Below are 25,641 nucleotides of genomic sequence, written 5' to 3' on the forward strand. Positions count from 1 at the left end.
CTGGTGAGACAGGGAGGGATTGGCTGGGCGGGTTGTAAGGGGCGGGGCTCCTGTTCTGATTCTCCCTTCTGCTCTCCGAGTATTAGGATCTATTTTATTACGGTGCCTCTCACTCTCGTGAATGAAAACAGAGAGAGCAGTAAAGCAACAAAAAAAAACAACCGATACAGCAGCAGCTTCCAGGAGTGAGATAAGAGCCACGTGGGTCTCCGGGACAGCCTCAGAGCGGCACATGTAGTCTCTCCTTCTCCTCCAGACTGCAGGTAAACAACATGCCTGTGTAGTTGAAAACGGCAGCTGCACGTTTAATCCGGCTGGAGGGAGACACGGAGATCAGGAGAAGTGATGCCCCTTCACACCTCTGCATGTTTATTTATTTGCTGTGGGGGCAGAGGAGACACAGCCATGCAGAGCATCTGTCTGTAAAAAGGCAGCCCCCTGTGCACTTGTCTCCTGCTGGCCCCAGCTTTGTATCGTGTCTGTAGTGCTGCCCCTCCCCCTGCACACTGGGGACACTTAGTGGCCCTGAACTCTTGCACAGGACAGAAGGAAACAGAGAAATGCACCCTGTATTTACACAGTTTAGCCTGTCTAATTTGATCTCTTTCTGTGTCACATGACTGCAGAGAAGCTCATTTGAAAAGCACTAAATGTTAACATGTCTGCTTCCAAGAAAGCAGGAAGTGGACACACTGCAGATTTATTGCAGCATTTGTATCAGCTGTAACAAAGAAATGTTTTTCTTTAAAGGACAACTGAAGTGAAACGGATATGGAAGCTGCCATAAATTATTTACTTATAAGCAATGCTCTAATAGTCTCTAATAATTTTACCCTAGCCTCTGAACAAGCATGCAGCATATCCGATGTTTCTGATCATATTGACAGATCTGACAAGATTAGCTGCATGCTTGTTTCTGGTGTGATTCAGACACTACTGCAGCCAAATAGATCAACAGGGCTGCCAGGCAATTGGTATTGTTTAAGAAGAAATAAATGTCAGTCTCCATATTCTTCTCACTACAGTTGTCCTTTAAAGGTTATGCTGTTGTGCATCTTTTAGAGCAGAGAGCAAGTTCTCTGTTCAGGTCTGCTTAAAAAGGGACCTGAGCACCTTAATCTGAAACAATCTGCTAGGTACACACAATGCAATTTTCTGACAGATCTACTGTCAGATCGATTATTCCCAACATGTCCTATCTGATTTCTGCACGATTTCCTATAGAAGTGAACTGAAAATCAGATCAGGCATGTTGAAAATTGTCGATCTGACAATAAATCTGTCCGGAAATTGCATTGTGTGTACTTAGCAGGTACATCGGCTTGCCTCCTCATCCTCTTTTTATTCTGTAAGCAGAGTTGCATTCCCCCCCTCGCACGCCACCCGGCTACTTTTTCATGCCACCCGGCTGGAAAAAAATTCTGGGGAGAACACATGTATCACCTGGCATCAAAGACACCCGCCTATAAGACGACCCCCGACATTTCAGAAGATTTTCAAGGGTTAAAAAGTAGTCTTATACGACAGAATACACAGTAGAAGCACAACCAGTGTGACATTAGAAGCTTACTGTGAGATCAAAATGGAATAAAACAAAGTACCACAAGCAAAACTGCACATTGTAGCTGAGATTTCAAACACAACCCAAATGTGTTCTTGTAATATAGTGGTTTCTTTAAGATTCAACAAGTTAAAAAAAAAATGTAGTGTGATAACACATCTCACTGTTCAGGTACCCTTCAAGCTCTATCAGGCCTCTGCTGGTCAGTGAAACTTCAAGTTGCTATTCTAGGACTATAAAAACACAACTGCCAGAGCACTTGGGTGTTGTCTATACACCATCTCCCCTGAGCATTGAGAGAGCACGTATATTCAAACCAACACAAAAACTTTGGTTATGACTAGGCTCCTGACACTGAGATGTTCCATCTCCTTTCTGGAAGTTACAGTGAGCTCATGTGGTTGAAGACTGCAAAACCAAATTAATCAGAGGAATGGGAGATCTCACTTATCAAGAAAGGTTGGACCAACTGGGCTTTTTTAGTTTGGAAAAAAGGCAACAGAGATGTGAAAATGTAAAAATACATCACAGGGCAATACAGCTTGGCAGATGAGCTTTGTGTCCCTAGGGTTGTACAACGGACAAGGGGACATGATCTACGTATGGAGGAGAAAAGGTTTTGCCACGTGTTTATGAAGGGGATCTTTACAGTAAGAATTGTCAAAATCTGCAATATATCACCCCAGGAAGTAGTTATGGCAAACTCTAGATCTGCATCTAAAGAGGGCGTGGATTCTTTCCTTGCACTGAAGGGCATCCACAGCTATACAGTAATTACTGGGTAATTCCCGGGAGAGTTGATCCAGGGATTTATCAGACTGCCATCAGCAGTCGGGAAGCAATCTTTCCCTTTAGGTCTCTTTTACACTTGCACTGAAAATCTGCATAGCATTACCATTTTACTGCAGAGCAACACTACAGCAATAGGGCCTAGCAGACTTACCGCATTGCGTCGCCTAGGAAGTATCCGACCAGCCACCAATACGCCACAAAGTCAAGAGAGCATTGCCAGACGACTTCTGAGGTGATGCAGCAAAAGTAATGTAGGTCAATGGGCGTCACATTGTTTATAAAATTGTTGGCAATGCGGCGTGCAACAATGGAAATACAACGCAAACCCCCCGGGAATCCCAGTATCATACTTCCTGTTGAGCAGGGAATATGTCACGCAGCGAGGGGCGTGCAGCGCTATACATATGACCCTGTCAGAGCGCCCTGCCGCAGGGTCATAGGTTATTCATTTTGTGCATTGTGGCGGGGCATCTCATCGCAAACGCAGTTTAAGTGTAAGAGGAACTCCAGTGAAAATAAAAAAAAGTGCTTCATTTTTACAATAATTCTGTATAAATGATTTAGTCAGTGTTTGCCCATTGTAAAATCTTTCCTCTCCCTGATTTACATTCTGACATGTATCACGTGGTGACATTTTTACTGCTGGCAGATGATGTCAGTGGAAGGAGATGCTGCTTGCTTTTTTGGCAGTTGGACCCAGCTGTAAACAGCTGTTATTTCCCACAATGCAATAAAGTACACAGACCGGAACCATGGTCCTGACATCACACTGTGGGAGGGGTTTCACCACAATATTAGCCATACAGAGCCCCCTGATGATAAGTTTGTAAAAAGGTAAAGATTTCTCATGGGAAAGGGGGTATCAGCTACTGGTTGGGATGAAGTTCAATTCTTGGTCACGGTTTATCTTTAAGGTTAATTGGCCCAGGCCTTGTAATGCTGCATACACACTTGAGATAAAAGTCTTTGGAAAAGGCAAGATCACAGACCAATTTTACCCCCTTCCATGTAGTATGAGAGCCATACTCTGCACAGTCTATTCTATGGAGCTGCACTCCCCATCAGATAAAATCTTTGCAAGATGCTGCACACAAAGATGCCCGTACACACTCAAAAGATCATTATCTGCAAAAGATCTGTTCCTGCAAAAAATCCATTCCTGCAAAATGCATTCATAGTCTATGAGATCTGCAGATCCTCATACACACTTGGTTTAACAGACTTCATCTGCATATCTGGCAATCATCTGCAGATCTGAAGATCCTTCCTGGTGGATCTGATCCGCAGATGATTGCCTGTTAAACAAGGTGTGTATGAGGATCTGCAGATATCATAGACTATGAATGCATTTTGCAGGAATGGATCTTTTGCAGGAACAGATCTTTTGCAGATGCTGATCTGTTGCATGTGTGCAGCATCTTTGTGTGCAGCATCTTGCAAAGATTTCTGTCTGATGGGGAGTTCAGCTCCATAGAATAGACTGTGTAGAGTATGGGTCTCATACTACATGGAAGGGGGTAAAATTGGTCTGGGATCTTGCCTTTTCCAAAGACTTTTATCTCAAGTGTGTATGAAGCATAAGGGTGCATACACACATCAGACCATGGTCTTTGGAAAATGAAAGATCACAGACCAGTTTTCCCCCCTTCCATGTAGTATGAGAGCCATACCTACACAGTCTATTCTATGGAGCTGAACTCCCCATCAGAAAAAAAACTTTGCAAGATGCTGCACACACAGATGCTGTACAGACACAAAAGATCAGTAGCTGCAAAAGATCTGTTCCTGCCAAAAATCCAACCCTGCAAATTGCAATGATAGTCTATGAGATCTGCAGATCATCATACACACATGATTTAACTGACAGATCTGCAGATCTGAAAATCCAACCTGGTGGATCTGATCTGCAGATGAATGTCAGTTAAATCATGTGTGTACAATGATCTGCAGTTCTCATAGACTATCATTGCAATTTGCAGGGTTGGATTTTTGGCAGGAACAGATCTTTTGCAGCTACAGATCTTTTGTGTCTGTACAGCATCTGTGTGTGCAGCATCTTGCAAAGTTTTTTTTCTGATGGGGAGTTCAGCTCCATAGAATAGACTGTGTAGAGTATGGCTCTCATACTACATGGAAGGGGGTAAAACAGATCTGTGATCTTTCATTTTCAAAAGACTATGGTCTGATGTGTGTATGAGCCTTAAGGCTTTTCGCCTTCCCCAGATCAACTGGGATATGTACAGATTCAGGACAGCGTTAGGTTTTTTCTTTCTGGTAAAATTGATGGACAGATGTCTTTTTTTCCATCAAAATAACTATGTTACTATGTTATGTTTCCATCTCGTACACCTACATATAGTGCATCTTCCAAGTTAGCAGTATATGGATTCTGCCCAAGCTGCCATCACTGCATCAGTGAATGATTAATTGAACACCGCCTGCATTACATGAAGACATATCAGAAGTGCTCCTTCCACACTCTATATTTATGGATATCTATTAGCGCGCTTGTTCTTCAGCTTTTTAAAACGCTTGGTTTGCATATAAAAACATTACATTCTGCATTTGGAGGATATGTAAATGTCTGGAAGGTCATCAGCACGCATGCATGACTTCCGCTGCACCTATTACACACAGTGCTTTATGAATGCCTCTTTTGTTTCACACAATCACATTTTCTTTGGCAACTCTGCTTGTTCTATTGGAATCCAGCAGTTACAGTATACTTGTTGGTTGTAGCATTAACAGCGGTCATATTTAAAGAGACTCTGAAGTGAGAATAAATCTCGCTTCAGAGCTCATAGTTAGCAGGGGCATGTATCGCGCCGCTAAACGGGGGTCCCTTCACCCCCAAACACCACCCCCGCAATAGTTGGTCGTAGAGTTGGTCGTTCGTGGAGGCAGGGCTAACGGCTGCAGCCCTGCCTCCAGTCGCGTCTATCAGCGGCGCATCGCCGCCTCTCCCCCGCCCCTCTCAGTGAAGGAAGACTGAGAGTGGTGGGGGAGAGGCGGAGATACACGCTGACAGACGCGCGTGGGGCAGAGCTGCAGCGGTTAGCCCTGCCCCAACCAGGAAGCGCTCCCCCGCTGCACCGAGGGGATTTGGGGGTGAAGGGACACCCGTTAAGCCGCGGGATAGCGGCGTTTTAGCAGGGGCACACATGCCTCTGCTATCTATGAGGTCTGAAGCGAGATTTATTCTCGCTTCAGACTCTCTTTAACCACTGTTGCATATTCACAGTTAACCTCCTTGGCGGTTAATTGTTTCTGCAAAAATTGCAGAAATCTAATTTTTTATAAAAAAATAAATTTATGTTTCATGTAAAGCTACCAGAGTGGTAGCTACATGAAACTCCACTAGAGGGCACATGTGTCCCTCTAGTTCGATCGTCGCCGGCAACAATAGCAAACAGGGGAACGCGTATATAACGCGATCCCCTGTTTGGCTTCTCCTGTCGCCATGGCGACGATCGGCATGACGTCATGGACGTCCTGACGTCAGCGATCCAGCCCATAGCGCTGCCCGGAACTCATTGGTCCGGGCAGCGCAGGGCTCTGGCGGGGGCCCTCTTGCGCCGCTGCGTGCGGGCGATCGCCGCAGAGCGGCGGCGATCAAGCTGTACGCGCGGCTAGCAAAGTGTTAGCTGCGCGTACAGCACTTTACAGTATCAAAATCGCCCCATCAGGGGCTGAGATCTCCCCCTGCGCGGCATAGCCCGAGCTCAGCTCGGGCTTACCGCCAGGGAGGTTAAAGGGAACCCCAGGTTAGAGGGATATGAAGGCTGACAGGTTTGTTTCCTTTTAAACAATGCAGATTGCCTGGCTGTCCTGCTGATCCTCTGCCTCTAATACTGTAAAGGAAATATCAGGCAAATGTATATAAAAAAAGAACAAAAACAAAAAAACACAGGTCTGAAAGACATGACCACAGCTATTAACAAGGAAAGGAGCAGGAGGGGGGGGGGGGGGGGGTGCTGAATACTGGGCTGCATAAAAAGGAGTGAATTATTGCTGCACTTGGGGGCCTGGAAGAGGTATTGGCTGCACTTAAGGAACAGGAGGTGTTAAAGTGTAACTGTTGGGCATAAAGTCAAAAATCAATTCTTTATTTTTATCTGGTAAACAAGTAATAAGGATGCTAATCAGGCAATCCAAAAGTTAAAATCTCTATTACTTTTCTTGGAAATAAAGAAGCAAAAAAAAAAAAAAAAACAGCATGCCCTGCAACTTCCTTTGTGCGGCAACATATCAAATAAGAGTCAGGTAAACTGGGGAATGATCATTTATAAACAAGAAAAGTAATAGAGGTTTTAACTTTTGGATTGCCTGGTTAACATCCGTATTACTTGTTTACCAGATAAAAATAAAGAATTTATTTTTGATTTTATGCCCGACAGTTACACTTTAACCTCTTGCTGCCCGCGTCATGCCGATGGGTGTGGCCGCGGCGGCAGCCCCAGGATCGCCTAACACCGATTGGTGTAAAGTCCTAGGGCTCTGTTTTGCAGGAGATCGTGCGCAGGCTGCGCGCGCATCTCCTGCTTGGGGGGCGGAGCACCGCCCCACCTTCAGTCTCCGAGCGGCTATTGCCGCTCGGGAGACTGTTAGACTGCGTGATCGCCGTCTATTTAGATGTACAGCGCTGCGATCAGTAGCAGCGCTGTACTGGGGACAGCCGTGTCACACGGCTGTCCCCCTGGGGGACAAGAGAGCGATCGGTTCTCATAGGCAGAAGCCTATGACAGCTGATCGCCGTAATTGGCTGGCTGGGGGGGGGGGGGCAGGGGGAGGGAGGGAAGAAATTTAAAGAAAGTGTTTTTTATTAAAAAAACGCTGACAAAAATATTTATAAAAAACAAACAAAAAAAAAAACCACACAAACAACATGGGGGAGCGATCAGACCCCACCAGAGAGCTCTGTTGGTGGGGAGAAAAGGGGGGGGGGGGGGGGGGGAATCACTTCTGTGCTGTGTTGTGTGGCCCAGCAGCTTGGCCTTAAAGCTGCAGTGGGCAATTTTACCAAAAATGGCCTGGTCACTAGGGGGGGTTTAGCCCTGCAGTCCTCAAGACGTTAATGGCTGCAATACTGTATGCAGTGCAGTCCCTCGTCCCCAGACTCCCCAATCCTGGTCTCCAAGTGCAGCCAATAACTTTGCTGGGTACTTATACTTGATGGTATGGTAGTGAAAAGAAAGGAATTGCTGGCACTGCAGAAACCGTTTTGCATCCAGGGAGGAGGAGGGAGAGAGGGGAGCTGCACAGTCCCATGCAGGGGTATGTGTGGAGTAAATCCTCAGCGTGTTAAGGCCAAAGTCACATCATTATACGGAAGAGAAGAGGAAAGCGCCGGCACTGCTGTCATATACTTTATTCCAACATCAGTAAAATCATGCAGTGATGAAGATCATTATCCATACAAAAATGGGGGAACACATTCCGTTGGTGGCTGTGGGTGGTGCGGTGGGTGCAGAGCCTGACGGCCGTTTCGCGCGATTTGCACTTCTATGGAGGTAGCCTCCGTAGAAGCGCAAATCGCGCGAAACGGCCGTCAGGCTCTGCACCCACCGCACCATCCACAACCACCAACGGAATGTGTTCCCCCATTTTTGTATGGATAATGATCTTCATCACTGCATGATCTTACTGATGTTGAGACTTATACTTGAGTCAATAAAAAATTCCAGCTTAAGAGGGTTGAATGTTGGAGGCGACTTCTACACGAGGTCGACTTGTATTCGAGTAAATATACGGTTATTGTGGTTTACATGCAAATGTTATGCAGGTTGGAAGTGGGTCAATTAGAAACATCAGAAAATGCATATTGATGGAGCAGAGTGGTCTGTACACGCAGATAGGCATCCAGTAGTAAGTTAGAATGCTTTACTGAAGAAAAACATGCAGAGATAAATCATACACCGCCATCAGGAAATGCAGCTTACTTAGAACAGAGAGATACACAGAGTGAGTACAAGAAATCACAATACCATAGAGATCTTTACATACTACAGACAGTGACATCTTGTGGTTGCTTTACTATACTGCAGTTTAAAGTAGTCCTGTTGATACTACCAACATATATGACTGGCCCAGTTACAAGCTGCACAAATAGTGCTTAAGGGTTCATACACAAATCCAATTTTGTTTGGCCAATGAGTGGACAATCACTCATGTAGTGTAGGGCCAACAGTTGTTAAATACTATGAATAGATTGTGTAGGTAAGCGCTCATACTACATGGAAGTGTCAAGATTGGCCAATCAAAATTGGATGAGTGTGTGAACCCTAAAGGTGCCAATTAACAATTAAACTTTAGCGAACATTCGCCCTTCCGATCCTATAACTGCATTCAGAAGGAAACAATAAGGCCCGCAAAGAGGATTTAAAAAAAAAAAAAAAAAAAGTTATCTGATCATTTCAAATGGAGTTGATCTGAAAAGACGGATCGATGAAGGGATCAATAAAACATATGCAAGTTGGAATTATTATGAACTGTCACTATTAAGCACATGGTGTATAATGGGGCTAGTGTACACAATATCAGATGGTATGTAAGACCAAATAATACTAAATAGACAGATACATTTACTACTTTGAGGTTTACAAACAATATAATAAATAAACAGAGCCTATCACTCACTTTCGGACCAGAATACTGTACAGCATGGATAGAATGTATAGGAGTACCTCAATCACTTTAAGACCTGACAAAGGTGAATAGGTTTGATGAAAGGCAAATGTCAGTGGTGGGCTCGGGCGCAATTTAGAAGGTAAATGTTAAAAAGGGATGGGGGGGGAGGGCTAGCTTTAGAGTTAGAAAGGTTGGAGGAAGAAGCTAAAAAGAGCAGCACATCAGGGAGGCGGCAGGCATACAGCAGCACATCAGGGAGGCGGCAGGCATACAGGAGCACATCAGGGAGGCGGCAGGCATACAGGAGCACATCAGGGAGGCGGCAGGCATACAGGAGCACATCAGGGAGGCGGCAGGCATACAGGAGCACATCAGGGAGGCGGCAGGCATACAGGAGCACATCAGGGAGGCGGCAGGCATACAGGAGCACATCAGGGAGGCGGCAGGCATACAGGAGCACATCAGGGAGGCAGGCACACAGCAGCACATCAGGGAGGCAGGCACACAGCAGCACATCAGGGAGGCAGGCACACAGCAGCACATCAGGGAGGCAGGCACACAGCAGCACATCAGGGAGGCAGGCACACAGCAGCACATCAGGGAGGCAGGCACACAGCAGCACATCAGGGAGGCAGGCACACAGCAGCACATCAGGGAGGCAAGCACACAGCAGCACATCAGGGAGGCAGGCACACAGCAGCACATCAGGGAGGCAGGCACACAGCAGCACATCAGGGAGGCAGGCACAAAAGGAGCACATTAGGGAGGTGGCAGGCATACAGCAGCACATCAGGGAGGAGGGCACACAGCAGCACATCAGGGAGGCGGCACACAGCAGCACATCAAGGAGGCGGGCACACAGCAGCACATCAGGAAGGCGGGCACACAGCAGCACATCAGGGAGGCGGGCACACAGCAGCACATCAGGGAGGCGGGCACACAGCAGCACATCAGGGAGGCGGGCACACAGCAGCACATCAAAAAAGGCAGCGAGATAGTTACACAGCTCCACACCAGGGAGGCAAGCAGGGCTGTGTAGTCGGAGTTGGAATCGAGGAGTCGGAGCAATTTTGGGCACCCGGAGTCAGAGTTTGAGTCGGTGTTTTCATAAACTGAGGAGTCGGAAGATTTTTGTACCGACTCCACAGCCCTGGAGGCAAGTATACAGCAGCACATCCGGAAGGCAGGTACACAGCTGCACATCAAGTAAGCAGCGAGACAGGTATGTAGGTAAATTAGTTAAGCAGTGAGGCAGGTATAAATGTACATCAGTGATGCAGGTATACAGCTGCACATCAGGGATGCAAGGAGGTAGATATACAGTGCACATCAGGTAAGCAGTGAGGCAAGAATATAGGTACATCAGGTAAGCAGTGAGGCAAGAATATAGGTACATCAGGTAAGTATAGATGTATATCAATGATGCAGTGAGGCAGGCATACAGCTGCATATCTCCCAAACCATCTTCTAACATATATCAAATCCCCCAATATTTTTGAAAGGGGTATATCACATTGGTACTCCACCTTATTAGAATCTATAACTCATCCAAACTCTTCAGATAAACGTTATAAAATATGGTCCCAAGACCTCAAGCTAGACACATCTCCTGATATGCTTTATAAAAGCATTAGAACCATCAAAAATGATTCTTATTGCACTACCCATCTAGAAACATCAGGGCTGTGGAGTCGGTCCAAAAATCCACCGACTCCGACTCCTCAGTTTAGGATTCCACCGACTCCGACTCCACGACTCCGACTCCTCTAATTTGCATATTACAATTTTGTTGATTAAAAGTATGTAACATGAAATTCGTCTCTTAACTGCCAACGCTTAGGAATTTTACAAGACAACTGAAGTGAGAAGGATATGTAGACTACTATATTTATTCCCTTTAGACTAAAACTAGTCCTTGGTAAGAGTACTTGTAAAAGGTACAGATCGGAACAAAGAACATCTATCAGGCCCTAGGCAATGTAAGGCTCATACACACATCAGACCATAGTCTTTGGAAAATGAAAGATCACAGACCAATCTTACCACCCTTCATGTAGTATGAGAGCCATACTCTACACAGTCTTTTCTATGGAGCTGAACTCCACATCAGAAAAAAATCTTTGCAAGATGCTGCACACACAGATGCTGTACAGACACAAAAGATCAGTATCTGCAAAAGATCTGTTCCTGCCAAAAATCCATTCCTGCAAATTGCAATGATAGTCTATGAGATCTGCAGATCATCATACACACATGATTTAACTGACATTCATCTGCAGATCAGATCCACCAGGATGGATTTTCAGATCTGCAGATGATTGCTTGATCTGCAGATGAATGTCAGTTAAATCATGTGTGTATGATGATCTGCAGATCTCATAGACTATCATTGCAATTTGCAGGAATGGATTTTTGGCAGGAACAGATCTTTTGCAGATACTGATCTTTTGTGTCTGTACAGCATCTGTGTGTGCAGCATCTTGCAAAGATTTTTTTCTGATGTGGAGTTCAGCTCCATAGAATAGACTGTGTAGAGTATGGCTCTCATACTACATGAAGGGTGGTAAGATTGGTCTGTGATCTTTCATTTTCCAAAGACTATAGTCTGATGTGTGTATGAGCCTTTAGTGTGGGTACATGTAAGAATGATGTGCAGGTACTCTGCAGGGGAATGAGGAGATTGTAAACAGACAACACCTCTGTGTTCAATGTACACAGCATTCTCAGTGGATTCCCTGCAGCTCTGTGGGGAGTGCATATGTAGAGTATAGTACTACTGTGTAACAAAGTAAACCTGAGACAGATGAAATTAAAGTTTTATACATACCTGGGGCTTCCTCCAGCCGCCTTCAGGATAATCAGTCCCTCGTTGTCCTCCTCCGCCACCTGGATCTTCTGCTATGAGTCCAGGTACTTGAGCCAGTCAGGCGTAGTGCGCATGCACACACTCCACCGCCAGGAGCATACTACACCTGTGCAGCACTATTGCGCAGGTGCAGAATGTTCCTGGCTGTGGGAGCGGCATGCGGCCGGACAGCGCTGACTGGCTGAATTACCAGAACTCATAGCAGAAGATCCGGGTGGTGGAGGACAGCGAGGGACTGATTAGCCTGAAGGGGGCTGGAATAAGCCCCAGGTATGTATAAAACTTTACTTTTCATCCGTCTCAGTTACCCTTTAATTTGTAGTCACCAAACCAAATTTTAACAACATATCAAATTATTTGATTTCATCAGCAAAGGGAGTGCATACATTTGCATAAATCAGCATCAATGCGGAATTATTTCCATCTCGTTGACCATCTCTATTAGTGACACAGCTACACATCAGGCTTTATTCTTACAGCATAGATGTTATTTAGTATATATAAGAGATTCCTGTGTACACATCATATATACAGTCACAATCAGATATGTATATCTGACCTTAAAAATACGGGGACTGCTTTATTGAAGCAGCACAAGTAACTCATTTTGATTGATTTATTTCATTTTTGTGGACTAAGCACAGCTATTACTGTATATATACTGTATAAATACATTATTTTTAATGACTATTATCTGAGAAATAGAACATTTTATCATATTTTCTATTTTAATTACAGTTACAAATTCATTAGGAGTCGGAGTCGGAGCATTTTTTCCCGACTCCGACTCCAGGGACCCAAAATTGCCCGACTCCACAGCCCTGAGAAACATTCCTCAAAATCTCAAAAAAAAAAAAAAAAATTGCCACTTTCAGAAACAGCCATTCTCCTCTATTATGCTGGAGGCAATGTGGAGGTAAAGGATCCCTTTACCATACACTCTGGTCTTGCTCATCCATCTCCCATTTATGGAACCAAATATTCTTTAAAGATCAGTTCCATAGTAGGAATGCAATTCTTCCAGACCCAGCTCTTGCTCTACTGAATTGTCACATTGACAAAATTAACCCCAACTTCAGGTTTTTAGTCTCACAACTTTTAAGTGCAGCCAGACAACTTATATTAAGTCAATGGAACTCTGGCGATATCCCTTCACTTGATTAGATCATAGCAAGTGCTAATGCCAACATTACTATAGAAAATATTATTGTTGCAAGATTAAAATGCAAGATATCTGATACTCTCTCCTTAACTAAAATATATTTTCTCACCTCCTAACGTCCAATGTAAAGGACCAACTATAGGAGTTCATACCTGCATTCCCCCATGCCCCTTTCATTGGCAGGGTGTTTATACTCACCCGTTATTTGATCCTAGTGGTACTGCTACGTCAAAGTGACTTTACCCATCTATGATGTATGTTTACCTCTCCTTTCTTTTTCACCATTGTCCACTAGGAGTAACTAAGCTTTTATATTGTTAGAATCTGTTAGACAATGTTGTTCTAACACTGTTCATGTTGATTATTTTGATGTCTTGTCCATTTTCTACTACTTACCACCTCCCTGGTACCTACCAGATATTTACAAAGCCTATTTTACTTGTATCAAAATTCAATAAAAATTATTGAAAAGAACAAGCTGACACATCATTGCATTCCATTGTTTAGCTTTCACAGACAACAAACAAATGATTTGCATATTTAGCAGTGATGCATTGTGGGACACCGCATATGCTCATTACAACCTGAATAATCGTTAATAGTTTCTGTTTTAAGAAGGCAATTTTCTGCATCAGAAATGCAGTGAACCCGGCATACAGCTGCACATCAGAAATGCAGCGAGGCTGACACACAGCGGCACATCTGAAATGCAGCGAGGCAGCTATACAACTGTACATTAGTAATGCAGTGAGGCAGCTATACAACTATACATTAGTAATGCAGTGAGGCAGCTATACAACTGTACATTAGTAATGCAGTGAGGCAGCTATACAACTGTACATTAGTAATGCAGTGAGGCAGCTATACAACTGTACATTAGTAATGCAGTAAGGCAGCTATACAACTGTACATTAGTAATGCAGTGAGGCAGGTATACAGCTGTGCATCAGAAATACAGTGAAACAGATATACAGCTGTGCATTAGTAATGCAGTGAGGCAAGTATACAGCTGTGCATTAGTATTACAGTGAGACAGGTATACAGCTGTGCATTAGTAATGCAGTGAGACAGGTATACAGATGTGCGTTAGTAATGCAGTGAGACAGGTATACAGCTGTGCATTAGTAATGCAGTGAGCCAGGTATACAGATGTGCATTAGTAATGCAGTGAGACAGGTATACAGATGTGCATTAGTAATGCAGTGAGACAGGTATACAGATGTGCATTAGTAATGCAGTGAGACAGGTAGGTGCACATCATGAAGCAGTGATTGAGATATACAGGTACATCAGGTAAGCAGTGATGCAGATATATAGGTAAATAGGGTAAGCAGTGTGGCAGGTATATAGGCACATTAGGTAAGCAGTGAGGCAGGTATGTAGTTACATCAGCTGAGCAGTGAGGCAGGCATTTAAAGGATACCCGAAGTGACATGATGAGATAGACATGGGTATGTACAGTGCCTAGCACACACATAACTATGCTGTGTTTCTTTTTTTCCTTTCACTGCCTGAAAAAGTTAAATATGAGGTGTGTAAGTGGCTGACTCAGTCCTGACTCAGACAGGAAGTGATTAGAGTGTGACCCTCACCGATAAGAAATTCCAACTGTAAAACACTTTCCTAGCAGAAAATGCAAGAAACAGATAAAAAGGGGAATTTCTTATCAGTGAGGGTCACACTGTAATCACTTCCTGACTGAGTCAGCAACTTCTATACCTGATATTTAACTCTTTCAGGCAGAGAAAGAAAAAAAAAGGAACACAGCATAGTTATTTGTGTGCTAGGCACTGTTCATACACAGGGCTGTCTCATCATGTCACATTTCACTTCAGGTATCCTTTAATGAAGGGGTCCCCAACCACCGGGCCGCGGCCCACTGCCGGTCCGTTGGCAGTTTCCAGCTGGTCTGTCATCTCCCCCTCTCCTGTTGCCTTATGAGCAGGCGGCCGCTTACGGATTCCCCCAGGCGCCGCTCTCCTTCAGTATCTCCGATAACAGCAGCGCGTCTTGCGGAGGAGGGAAGGAGGCGGGCAGCGGTTGCCATGGTAGCGGCGTAGCATATCGCCGCTACAGGAAGCCGCTGCCCTGCCTCCTTCCCGCCTCCACAAGACGTGCTGCTGTTATCGGAGATACTGAAGGAGAGCGGCGCCTGGGGGAATCCGGAAGCGGCCGCCCGCTCATAAGGTAACAGAAGCGGCGGCCGCGGGGGCACCACCTCCCTATACTGGGCACTTTACTAGCCATGCTGGGCAGTATACTAGCCATGCTGGGGCACTATACTAGCCATGCTGGGGCACTATACTAGCCATGCTGGGGCACTATACTAGCCATCCTGGGGCACTATACTAGCCATCCTGGGGCACTATACTAGCCATCCTGGGGCACTATACTAGCCATGCTGGGGCACTATACTAGCCATGCTGGGGCACTATACTAGCCATGCTGGGGCACTATACTAGCCATGCTGGGGCACTATACTAGCCATGCTGGGCACTATACTAGCTATACTGGGGCACTATACTGGGGTAACTATACTACTATACTAGCCATACTGGGGCAACTAAACTCCCTATACTGGGGCAACTATACTAGTCATGCTGCCGCACCCAACCCCCCCCCCTACCACCATAACCCGCTGCGCACAACACTGTCCACTAGGCCGCACACCACCCACATCCTCCCCCTGACCCCTCCCACCGCGAGAAAAATTTGGTCAGAAAGCGGTCCCCGGGCTGGAAAAGGTTGGGGACCCCTGCTTTAAAGGGATACTGTAGGGGGGGGGGGGGGGGGGGGGGGTCGGGGGAAAATGAGCTGAACTTACTCGGGGCTTCTAATGGTCCCCCGCAGACATCCTGTGCCCGCGCAGCCGCTCACCGAAGCTCCGGCCCCGCCTCCGGTTCACTTCTGGAATTTCTGACTTTAAAGTCAGAAAACCACTGCGCCTGCGTTGCCGTGTCCTCGATCCCGCTGATGTCATCAAGAGCGCACAGCGCAGGCCCAGTATGGTCTGTGTCTGCGCAGTACACTCCTGGTGACATCAGCGGGAGCGAGGACACGGCAACGCAGGCGCAGTGGTTTTCTGACTTTAAAGTCAGAAATTCCAGAAGTGAACCGGAGGCGGGGCAGGAGCATTGGGGAGTGGCTGCGCCAACACAGGATGTCTGCGGGGGACCATTAGAAGCCCCGGGTAAGTTCAGCTCATTTCCCCCGACCCCCCTACAGTATCCCTTTAATGTACATCAAGTAAGCAATGGGGCAGGTATATAGGCACATCACGTAAGCAGTGAGGCAGGTCTGTAGTCACATCAGGCAAGCAGTGTGGCAGGTATACAAATACACATCAGAAAGCAAAGAGGCAGGTATAGATGTATTTTAGGTGAGGCACGTATTTGGATGTACATCAGGTAAGCAGTGGGGCAGGCAGATATTACAGTGCAGCCGGCAGGTGACAGAGGAGATGGCAGTGCAGCAGGCAGGTGACAGAGGCGATGGCAGTGAAGCAGGCAGGTGACAGAGGCGATGGCAGTGCAGCAGGCAGGTGACAGAGGTGATGGCAGTGCAGCAGGCAAGTGACAGAGGTGATGGCAGTGCAGCAGGCAGGTGACAGAGGTGATGGCAGTGCAGCAGGCAGGTGACAGGGGAGATGGCAGTGCAGCAGGCAGGTGACAGGGGAGATGGCAGTGCAGCAGGCAGGTGACAGGGGAGATGGCAGTGCAGCAGGCAGGTGACAGGGGAGATGGCAGTGCAGCAGGCAGGTGACAGGGGAGATGGCAGTGCAGCAGGCAGGTGACAGGGGAGATGGAAGTATAGCAGGCAGGTGACAGGGGAGATAGTAGTGCAGCAGGTAGGTGACAGGGGAGATGGCAGTGTAGCTGCAGGTGACAGGGGAGATGGCAGTGCAGCAGGCAGGTGACAGGGAAGATGGCAGTGCAGCAGGCAGGTGACAGAGGAGATGGCAGTGCAGCAGGCAGGTGACAGGGGAGATGGCAGTGCAGCAGGCAGGTGACAGGGGAGATGGCAGTGCAGCAGGCAGGTGATAGGGGAGATGGCAGTGCAGCTGGCAGATGACAGGTGAGATGGCAGTGTAGCTGGCAGATGACATGGCAGTGCAGCAGGCAGGTGGCAGAGATGGCAGTGCAGCAGGCAGGTGACAGGGGAGATGGCAGTGTAGCTGCAGGTGACAGGGGAGATGGCAGTGTAGCTGGCAGATGACATGGCAGTGCAGCAGGCAGGTGGCAGAGATGGCAGTGCAGCAGGCAGGTGACAGGGGAGATAGTAGTGCAGCAGGTAGGTGACAGGGGAGATGGCAGTGTAGCAAGCAGGTGAAGCACGCAGGCAGGTGACAGGGATGTGAGGAGCATGCTGTCTGTACAGGTATGTAGGCTTTATGAGATGACAGTATTATATGATGAAGCCACTACTTGACGTCACGCACATCGGCCACATCCCTGCAGCTGGATAGCCTCCCGGGGCCCATAAATGACGTCACAGTCCCAATCCCGGCCACACACCCGCTGCGCATCCCCAATACAGCCAGCCCGTGTCACCTCGTCCCCGCTACGCCCCCCGCCGCCCTTGTCATCCAGCCAGTCCCATGCATCTTGACAGCGCGGCCTCACCTCACGCCCCAGCCAGGTCCCGTCACACGGCTCCTCCCTCCCCGGGGCTCCACAGCACCGAGCGGCGGAGAAATCAGACACACGGCATCTTCCCGCCTCCCTGCTACGTCCATAAACAAACAGCCAATCACGTGGCTCAATTCAACGGATTGATTTGCAGTATAGCCAATCAGAGGCCGAGCCGGTGACAGCCGGAGAAACTAGGTGTGGGGTTAAGCGCAACCAATGCACTGTGCAGACTGTGGAGTGTGAGCCAATCTGCAAGAGGCAAAATGACAGCTGGGCGTGGCTTAGCGAAGGTGGCAATTATAATGAAGCTTGCATAAATAGACTGGACCAAGAGAAGGAGTTCTAGCCAATCAGGCAGCTTCTTCTCATAAAGGCAGCCGTCCTCACCAATAGGAAGGAGTTTAGTGATCATGATTGGGTTCTCCTTATGGCATATACCTGTCATAAACTTGCTGCCAAACAAATGGATGCTGAAAAGTCCCAGCATACAAAACAATAATAATGTCATGTTTGAGCTTTGGCATAGGTACATAATTAAATAAGGTAGTTTTAGAGCCGCCCAAAAATGTCTTGATAATTTTGGCTGCCTTGATAAAAGTTTAGTGCATAGTTAAATGCATTTATCATTGATTGTACAATCACCACTGTATTTACAAAATAAATGAAGCCCTGCATGCCAGGATGCGGTGAAGTGACTAGAAAGGATGCTAGGAGAATATTGTTAGCAAAGTGGAGGACTGGAGGTTGCATATAGAGTGATATCTGGACAGTGGCGGACACAGCCAGCAGTGGGCCCCTGTGCAAAATTGCAATTGTGGGCCCCTATGACCTGCGGCGCGGCAAAAAATGGGTGTGGCTAGAACCTGCGGCGCGTAGCGCTGCGGCAAAAAATGGGCGTGGCAATGACCGGATGAGGGCGGAGCTAACTGTAATTTAAAGTGAACCCGGGGTGAGAGTGATATGGAGGCTGCCATATTTATTTCCTTTTAAACAATACTAGTTGCCTGGCGGCCCTGCTGATCTATTTGGCTGCAGTAATAAACTGAATTACACCAGCAACAAGCATGCAGCTAATCTTCTCAGTTCTGACAATATTGTCAGAAACCCCTGACCTGCTGCATGCTTGTTCAGGGTCTATGGTTGAAAGAATAAGAGGCAGAGGACCAGCACGGCAGCCAGGCAACTGGTATGCAACGCAAAGACAGTGGGCCCAAGTTTTGGTGACCCTTTCCCCAGAAAATTCCCATAATTGTGCAGGTTTTCTCAAGAAAATACACATAATGTGAGCCGATTTGCCCAGAAAATATATTTAATCATGTCGACAGATATGTCCAGAAAATAAATTCAATCATGTCGGCAGATATGCCCAGAAAATACGTGCAGTCATGTCGGCAGATATGCCCAGAAAATACGTGCAATCATGTCGGCAGATATGCCCAGAAAAGACGTGCAATCATGTCGGCAGATATGCCCAGAAAATACGTGCAATCATGTTGGCAGATATGCCCAGAAAATACGTGCAATCATGTCGGCAGATATGCCCAGAAAATATATTCAAACATGTCGGCAGATATGCCCAGAAAATACGTGCAATCATGTCGGCAGATATGCCCAGAAAATACGTGCAATTATGTCGGCAGATATGCACAGAAAATACGTGCAATCATGTCGGCAGATATGCCCAGAAAATACGTGCAATCATGTCGGCAGATATGCCCAGAAAATACGTGCAATCATGTCGGCAGAATTGCCCAGAAAATACATGCAATCATGTCGGCAGATTTGCCCAGAAAATACATGCAATCATGTAGCAGATTTGCCCAGAAAATACATGCAATCATGTGGCAGACCTGCACCTGCTAATATAAATAAAAAAAAAAAACATTTACTCACCTGCAGCAGCAGACCTCCTGTCCCAGCCTCCATCCGGCGCGCAGCTCCCATGGGTGGTTGGGTGGATAGGTAGCCTGGTGGGTGGGTGGGTAGGTAGGTAGCCTGGTGGGTGGGTGGGTGAGTAGGTAGGTAGGCAGCCTGGTGGGTGGGTAGGTAGGTAGCCTGGTGGGTAGGTAGCCGGGTGGGTAGGTAGCCTGGTGGGTGGGTGGGTAGGTAGCCGGATGGGTAGGTTGCCGGGTGGGTGGGTAGGTAGCCGGGTGGGTTGGTAACCTGGTGGGTGGGTAGGTAGCCGGGTGGGTGGGTAGGTAGGTAGCCGGGTGGGTGGGTAGGTAGGTAGCCTGGTGGTGGGTGGGTAGCCTGGTGGGTAGGTAGCCAGGTGGGTAGGTAGCTGGGTAGGTAGGTAGCCTGGTGGGTGGGTGGGTGGGTGGTTAGGTAGCCGGTGGGTGGTTAGGTAGCCTGGTGGGTGGGTTGGTAACTAGCCCAGTAGGTAGCCTGGTTGGTGGGTGGGTGGATAGGTAGGTAGCCGGGTGGGTAGGTGGGTAGGCAGCCTGGTGGGTGGGTAGCCGGGTGGGTAGGTAGCCTGGTGGGTGGGTGGCTGGGTAGCCGGGTGGGTAGGTAGCCTGGTGGGTGGGTAGATAGCCAGGTGGGTAGGTAGCCGGGTGGGTAGGTAGGTAGCCTGGTGGGTAGGTAGGCAGCCTGGTGGGTGGGTAGGTAGGTAGCCTGGTGGGTGGGTAGTCGGGTGGGTGGGTAGGTAGCTTGGTTTAGGTAGCCGGGTGGGTGGCTGGGTAGCCTGAGTTGGTGGGTAGGTAGGTAGCCGGGTGGGTGCGTAGGTAGGTAGCCGGGTGGGTTGGTAGCTTTCCGGGTGGGTAGCTATCCGGGTGGGGGGCCCGACTCCTATCCTCCCTCCCTCACCTCGGGGGCCCCCCTCCCGGTATGCGCGGCGGGAGAGCGGCAAATACAGGAAGTCTCTGGGGCTCCAGCAGGAGCTAGAGGCTCATCAGCTTGGTCTCCGATGTCTCTCTCCTCTGTATACTGCTCGTTACTTCCTGGTTTAGTAGCGAGCAGTATACAGAGGAGAGAGACATCGGAGACCAAGCGGCTGAGCCTCTAGCGCCTGCTGGAGCCCCGGAGACTTCCTGTATTTGCCGCTTTCCCGCCGCATGAGGGGGGGAGGATAGGAGTCGGGGCCCCCCAGGAAAAAAAACCAAAAAAAAAACAGCAATACTTAAAGGGCCCCTGAAGCAACGGAACTTCAGGGGCCCTCGTGCGGCGGCACGGCCTGCGCGGCCATATGTCTGCCCCTGTATCTGGATATAAATGTGCTTATGTAAGAAGAAGCTAGCCTATAAAGGGCTTTTTAAGTGAGAGTTTGGATCTTGAAGTGATGGTTATGTGTCTAGGAGAACTCATGGAGAAACGTGATCAATTTAGTCAGGTGATAGATATGTAAGTTTCTGATTTGCTAGTCATGATCATATGCATTACGCTGGCTGTGATCGCAGCAAAACGGAGCTTGGCAAATCTAGTATCAGCTGATCAAACAAATCACATGCTTCTCCATAAGTTCTCCTAGACATGACCATAATGATCTTGGATTGCATCATTTGTGTGGGTAGCATTATGAAAGTAGGAGTTGAGGTGAATGAGTCATGTCCCAGAGTTCCTGATGCACTGGAGTGGAGCAAGTCAGTTATCAGGTGGACCACAGAGAAGGGTGATGAAGTAGTCAAATTGAGAAATAATGAGGTCATGCAAAAGTAGTTTAGTTGTGTCCTGCCTAAGGAAGGAGCAAATGGCTAGTTCTAGCTACAATGGGCCCTGGGCAAAAATGACATGGGGCACCCCTGACCACTGCCCCCCCGTTAACGGCACTAGGTGGCCCCTTTGTGTTTGACAACCTCGAGAGTCAACTAGCGAATCCCCGGTCTCCCCCCAAGTGAATTGTGGTACTCCAGGGCCCTGGCAGAGTATTTGACAGTGGAGTGAACTCACCTGTCTGGTTGGTGCACTCCTTCTTCAGTCTGTATTCTCCCGTCTTCATCCTCAATGGCGCTTCCTCTCAGTGACTTGGCCGCATATTACTCACGTAGAGGAGGCGGCCAGCAGTTGATGAAGACCAGAGCACACAGGCTGCTGAAGAGAGCCTGCCAGCCGGGCAAGTAAGTTTGCTCCTCTGCCGAATACTCTACAGGGTCCCGGGAACCACAATTCACTTTGGGGGAGACCTTGGGGGACCTGACAGCCAGCTCTGGGGCCCTGGATGATTGTCCAGTTTACCCCATTAAGCCCCAGCTCTATGAGCAAATGCAAGAGTTGTTCTTTAGGTGGAGGTGACAGGAGAGGGTTAGTGTGTCATTGTGGAGATTAGAGTATTGAATCAAATATTACACTAAGAAAATTAGCAAGGGAGGACTGGGCTCATTTAGTTACAATGTTTTTAGTTTCAAAAACTTTTTTATTGGGTAGCAAAAGTATTGATACATACAGAAGTGCATCTTAAAAAGCCAATATGGCCCAATAGCGTACAGACAATGGCATGAAAGGTGCAAATAAAATATGGTATAACAAAGTTTGAAAATACACTACAGATGTTAAGAATCTATGACATAAGCACAGCAGCATATAATGTTGTAGTGCTACCTTAATTAACAAACTATAGACAAAAAATAGTATCGTCAATGATAGGAAAATGTCAGAAGTTATCAAGAGCTTCTCGAATACCGACAGAGGAGACTGATTGCGTCCAAGTCTCCCACATCGTATCAAAACTGTAGTTCCTGTCCATTAAATTTGCTATTATTATTTAATTTAGCTTAGTGATATCCATCCGAGTAAGAACACAATGATAAGACAGTTGTAATGATCGCTGCTGCAGCAGGTGTTGCTGGAAGTAGTAGTGTAGTAGTTTGTGGATTGCGTTCATCTCTGCGAAGAGATAGCGAATCCTTCTGAGTCCTGTTCCCTGTATTACTCCAGTCCTAGTCAGCGTTCCTGCTTATGTCATATATCGGTTCATTGCCGATATATACATATGTTAGTCAGACGTTACAAATAGTTTCATTGATAGCTGTAATTGTAATACGCTAGGAAAACATACTTATTGTATATTTGTCTGTGTTACGTTCATCTATCTTGATCCTGCTATTTCCTGACTATCCTGTCCTGTCTTTGTGAGGCACGCCATCGCTGCAATCGCATTGGCTGCCTCATTCCAGTCTGTCTTGTTTTGGACGCTTGCTGTCGCTAAGTAGCCGCTAGCTAGCAAGCGTTCATTCTGTCTACCTGTCCTGATCTCCTCAGTTCTGGTTTATGCGCTCAGCGCTACTTTGCGCTGAGACGTTATAACGAAAGCATTGTTTGTGGCTGTCAGATCTGCACCGGCTCTGTGCGCCACAATCTCCTATTGGAGTCAGTCCTCCCCTCCACTATACTAGGGATAGCCTGTTTCCTTGTGCTGGTGTGTGTACCTCCTCCACGCCAGCTCATGCGTTGCATGCTGACTGTGGAGAATACACCACCAAGCCTCACAACAGTGTTGTTTGAAGCCACTAAGAAGCGATATAGGTTTTAGTAGCATACATAATGAATTGGATAAGTTTATGTTTTCCATGCGGCAGGCCCGGATTTACAATGAGGCACTGTAGGAACATGCCTACAGGCACCTGATGATGGCAAGGTGACTCACTCCATTCCCCAAGTGCCTCCCTTCTGCCTTACCTATGCAGAGTCCCGAGCGGAGAGTAAATGAGAGGTTACTCAGCCGGGTCTCGGCATTCCACTGACCAGATCTCCCTTCAGTCGGGGGAACATCTAGATACTTAATACTGAGGATACCTCTAGCTACCTAATACTATAGGGGATCTATAGCTACCTATGATGGGTAAGAAAAGTAAGGGAGAAGCCAGCACAAGTGGGTGGGCTGGTGGGGGGGGGGGTAGGTTAATGAAGGGTGAAGACTAGGGTGCCAGGACATTTGTGCCTATAGGCTCCTGCAATGTAAATCCGGGCCTGGCATGCAGTATCTTATCTGGTTGTAGTCCCAGCAGGCATATAGTTGGGTCTACTCTCAGATGGAGGGAGAGAACCGAGTTTAATTTGCTCAGTTTGCGCAAAAGCTTCGCAACTACAGGAAAAGACCACCAGATGTGATAAAGAGATCCTGTATTCAGGCAGCCCCGGAAGCAGAGCTCTGATCTATCAGGATAAATTTGGTGGAGCTTCTCTGGAACCATATAGGATCTGTGCAGGAGTCGCAAGGACACTTCCATATCAACCACACAGAGGCTACCTCTAGAAAAGGTGTCAAAGCATTGAGACCATTTTCATAGTCTAAGGTGACATGGCCTTCTCTTTCCCAATCTAATGAATGAAACTTCAAATGTGAAGGTCCAGCGTTTAACATCGATTAGATCAAAAATAACGTCCCATTACGTAAGGGGTCAGTCATATAGAGGATTCCAAGAGAAGAGGCTTTGATTTCCTGACCCACTTTAGTAAAAGACAGGACACAATGGTGCAGTTAGTAAGCTCGAAAAGACTCCACAGGTGGGACACAATGGGCCTGATTCATCAAGCAGCGCTGCTAAAGCAGGGCAGCTTAAAGGGGCACTATGGTGAAAAATTGTAGAATTTAAAATCTGTGCAAACATATACAAATAAGAAGAACATTTTTTCCAGAGTGAAATGAACCATAAATTACTTTTCTCCTAGGTTTCCTGTCACTTACAGCCGGTAGTAGAAATCTGACAGAAGCAACAGGTTTTGGCCTAGTCCATCTCTTCATTGGGGATTCTCAGGGATTTATTTATTTTCAAAAGCACTTAGTGAATGGCAGTTGCTCTGTTCAACTCCCAAAAAACTGTGTAGTGAGCAGGGAAGCTGGCCAGCATTATTGTTTAAATCCTTTATTAGGAAATATCTTTATAAAGAATAAAAGCCTTGCTGAGTATCCCCTATGAAGAGATGGACTAATCCAAAACCTGTCCCTTCTTTCAGATTTCTACTACTTAATGTAAGTGACAGCAACATAGGAGAAAAGTAATTTATAGCTCATTTTACGCTGGAAAAAACGTACTTCTTATTTGTATATGTTTGCACATATTTTACATTTTTCGCCATAGTGCCACTTTAATGAGCCGTAGTGCGCCCTATGCACACCTTACATAGCAGCGCTGGCTACCATGTAAGGAGTGTGCCTTCCTTAGTTACGTGCATTGCTTCCTTAGCAAATGCGCCTAACATTAACTGCGAGTGGCCCTGTTTCTGTGAAGTATCGCTACTGCGATACTTCACTCGCGGCCGCTACTGTATTAATTTACATAGCATAGCGCTGCTATGCAAGGTGTGCATAGGGTGCACGATGGCTCATTAATCTGCGCTGCTTGATGAATCAAACCCATTGTTCCTCAATTAAAAATTGTTTAGAGCAAATTTTACCATTTGCAAGATAACTGGCTGCGCCACTCTCATTCAGCAAAGTTCATAAATACCAATGTCCTTATATCCCAAAATTATACGGCAGAGTTCGCTGTGGGGGTATCCTCAATGTGATGAATATATATATATTTCCACTGCGCTCTCCTTAGTGACCTAAAACAGAAAAGACACTCCACATCGCGTAATCCGGTTTCCACAATACAATCCTAATTATGACCACTTCTGTAAAAAAAGTGCCCATTCATGTGTATCCTCCACCAACATCAAAGGGGCTCACCGGATGTTAACCACCTCGCTTTTCAGGTGGGTCTCAAGCTCAGCACTGTTTGTCACCAGGGTCCTCAGTAACTCACACCCTCCAGTACAGTAGAAAAATGCATTTATTCTTCATAAAAACTTTAAAAACAAAGAACAATAAAATCCCTCATTGCGCAGCATGTAAGTACAATCAGATGCCACAACTGCGCTTCTCATGCCGACTGCCTACTTACAGACTAAAAGAAAGAAAGAAGCTTATCTGGGCGGTAATGCTGAAGGTCGTCTCGAGCCTGCATGCGGCTTCCCGGCGGCGTCCCGCTCTGTAAAGGTCCCCGTTACTGCCAAGCTCCCCCACGAGTTATGCAAACAGTCAGACTGCCGGGGTCCTCACCCACCCAGGCTTCACACACCTGGT

General features: G+C 47.0%; 1 protein-coding gene across 6 annotated transcripts in view; it reads right to left on the reverse strand.

Moving 5' to 3' along the window:
• Positions 1-17,762, reverse strand: part of EVI5L (ecotropic viral integration site 5 like) — a 93,503-nt gene extending 75,741 nt beyond the window's left edge. For 4 of the 6 annotated variants that reach the window (XM_068274546.1, XM_068274545.1, XM_068274544.1 and 1 more), the window contains exon 1: positions 17,631-17,761. The gene's annotated coding sequence lies outside the window, so the exon portion shown is untranslated. Of the gene's footprint in view, positions 1-17,630 lie in introns of all 6 variants that reach the window. The other 2 variants (XM_068274547.1, XM_068274543.1) reach the window with 1 other exon arrangement.
• Positions 17,763-25,641: the final 7,879 nt, after the last annotated feature.

Source organism: Hyperolius riggenbachi, chromosome 3, assembly GCF_040937935.1.
Source record: "Hyperolius riggenbachi isolate aHypRig1 chromosome 3, aHypRig1.pri, whole genome shotgun sequence".
In the NCBI taxonomy this organism is placed as follows: Eukaryota; Metazoa; Chordata; class Amphibia; order Anura; family Hyperoliidae; genus Hyperolius; species Hyperolius riggenbachi.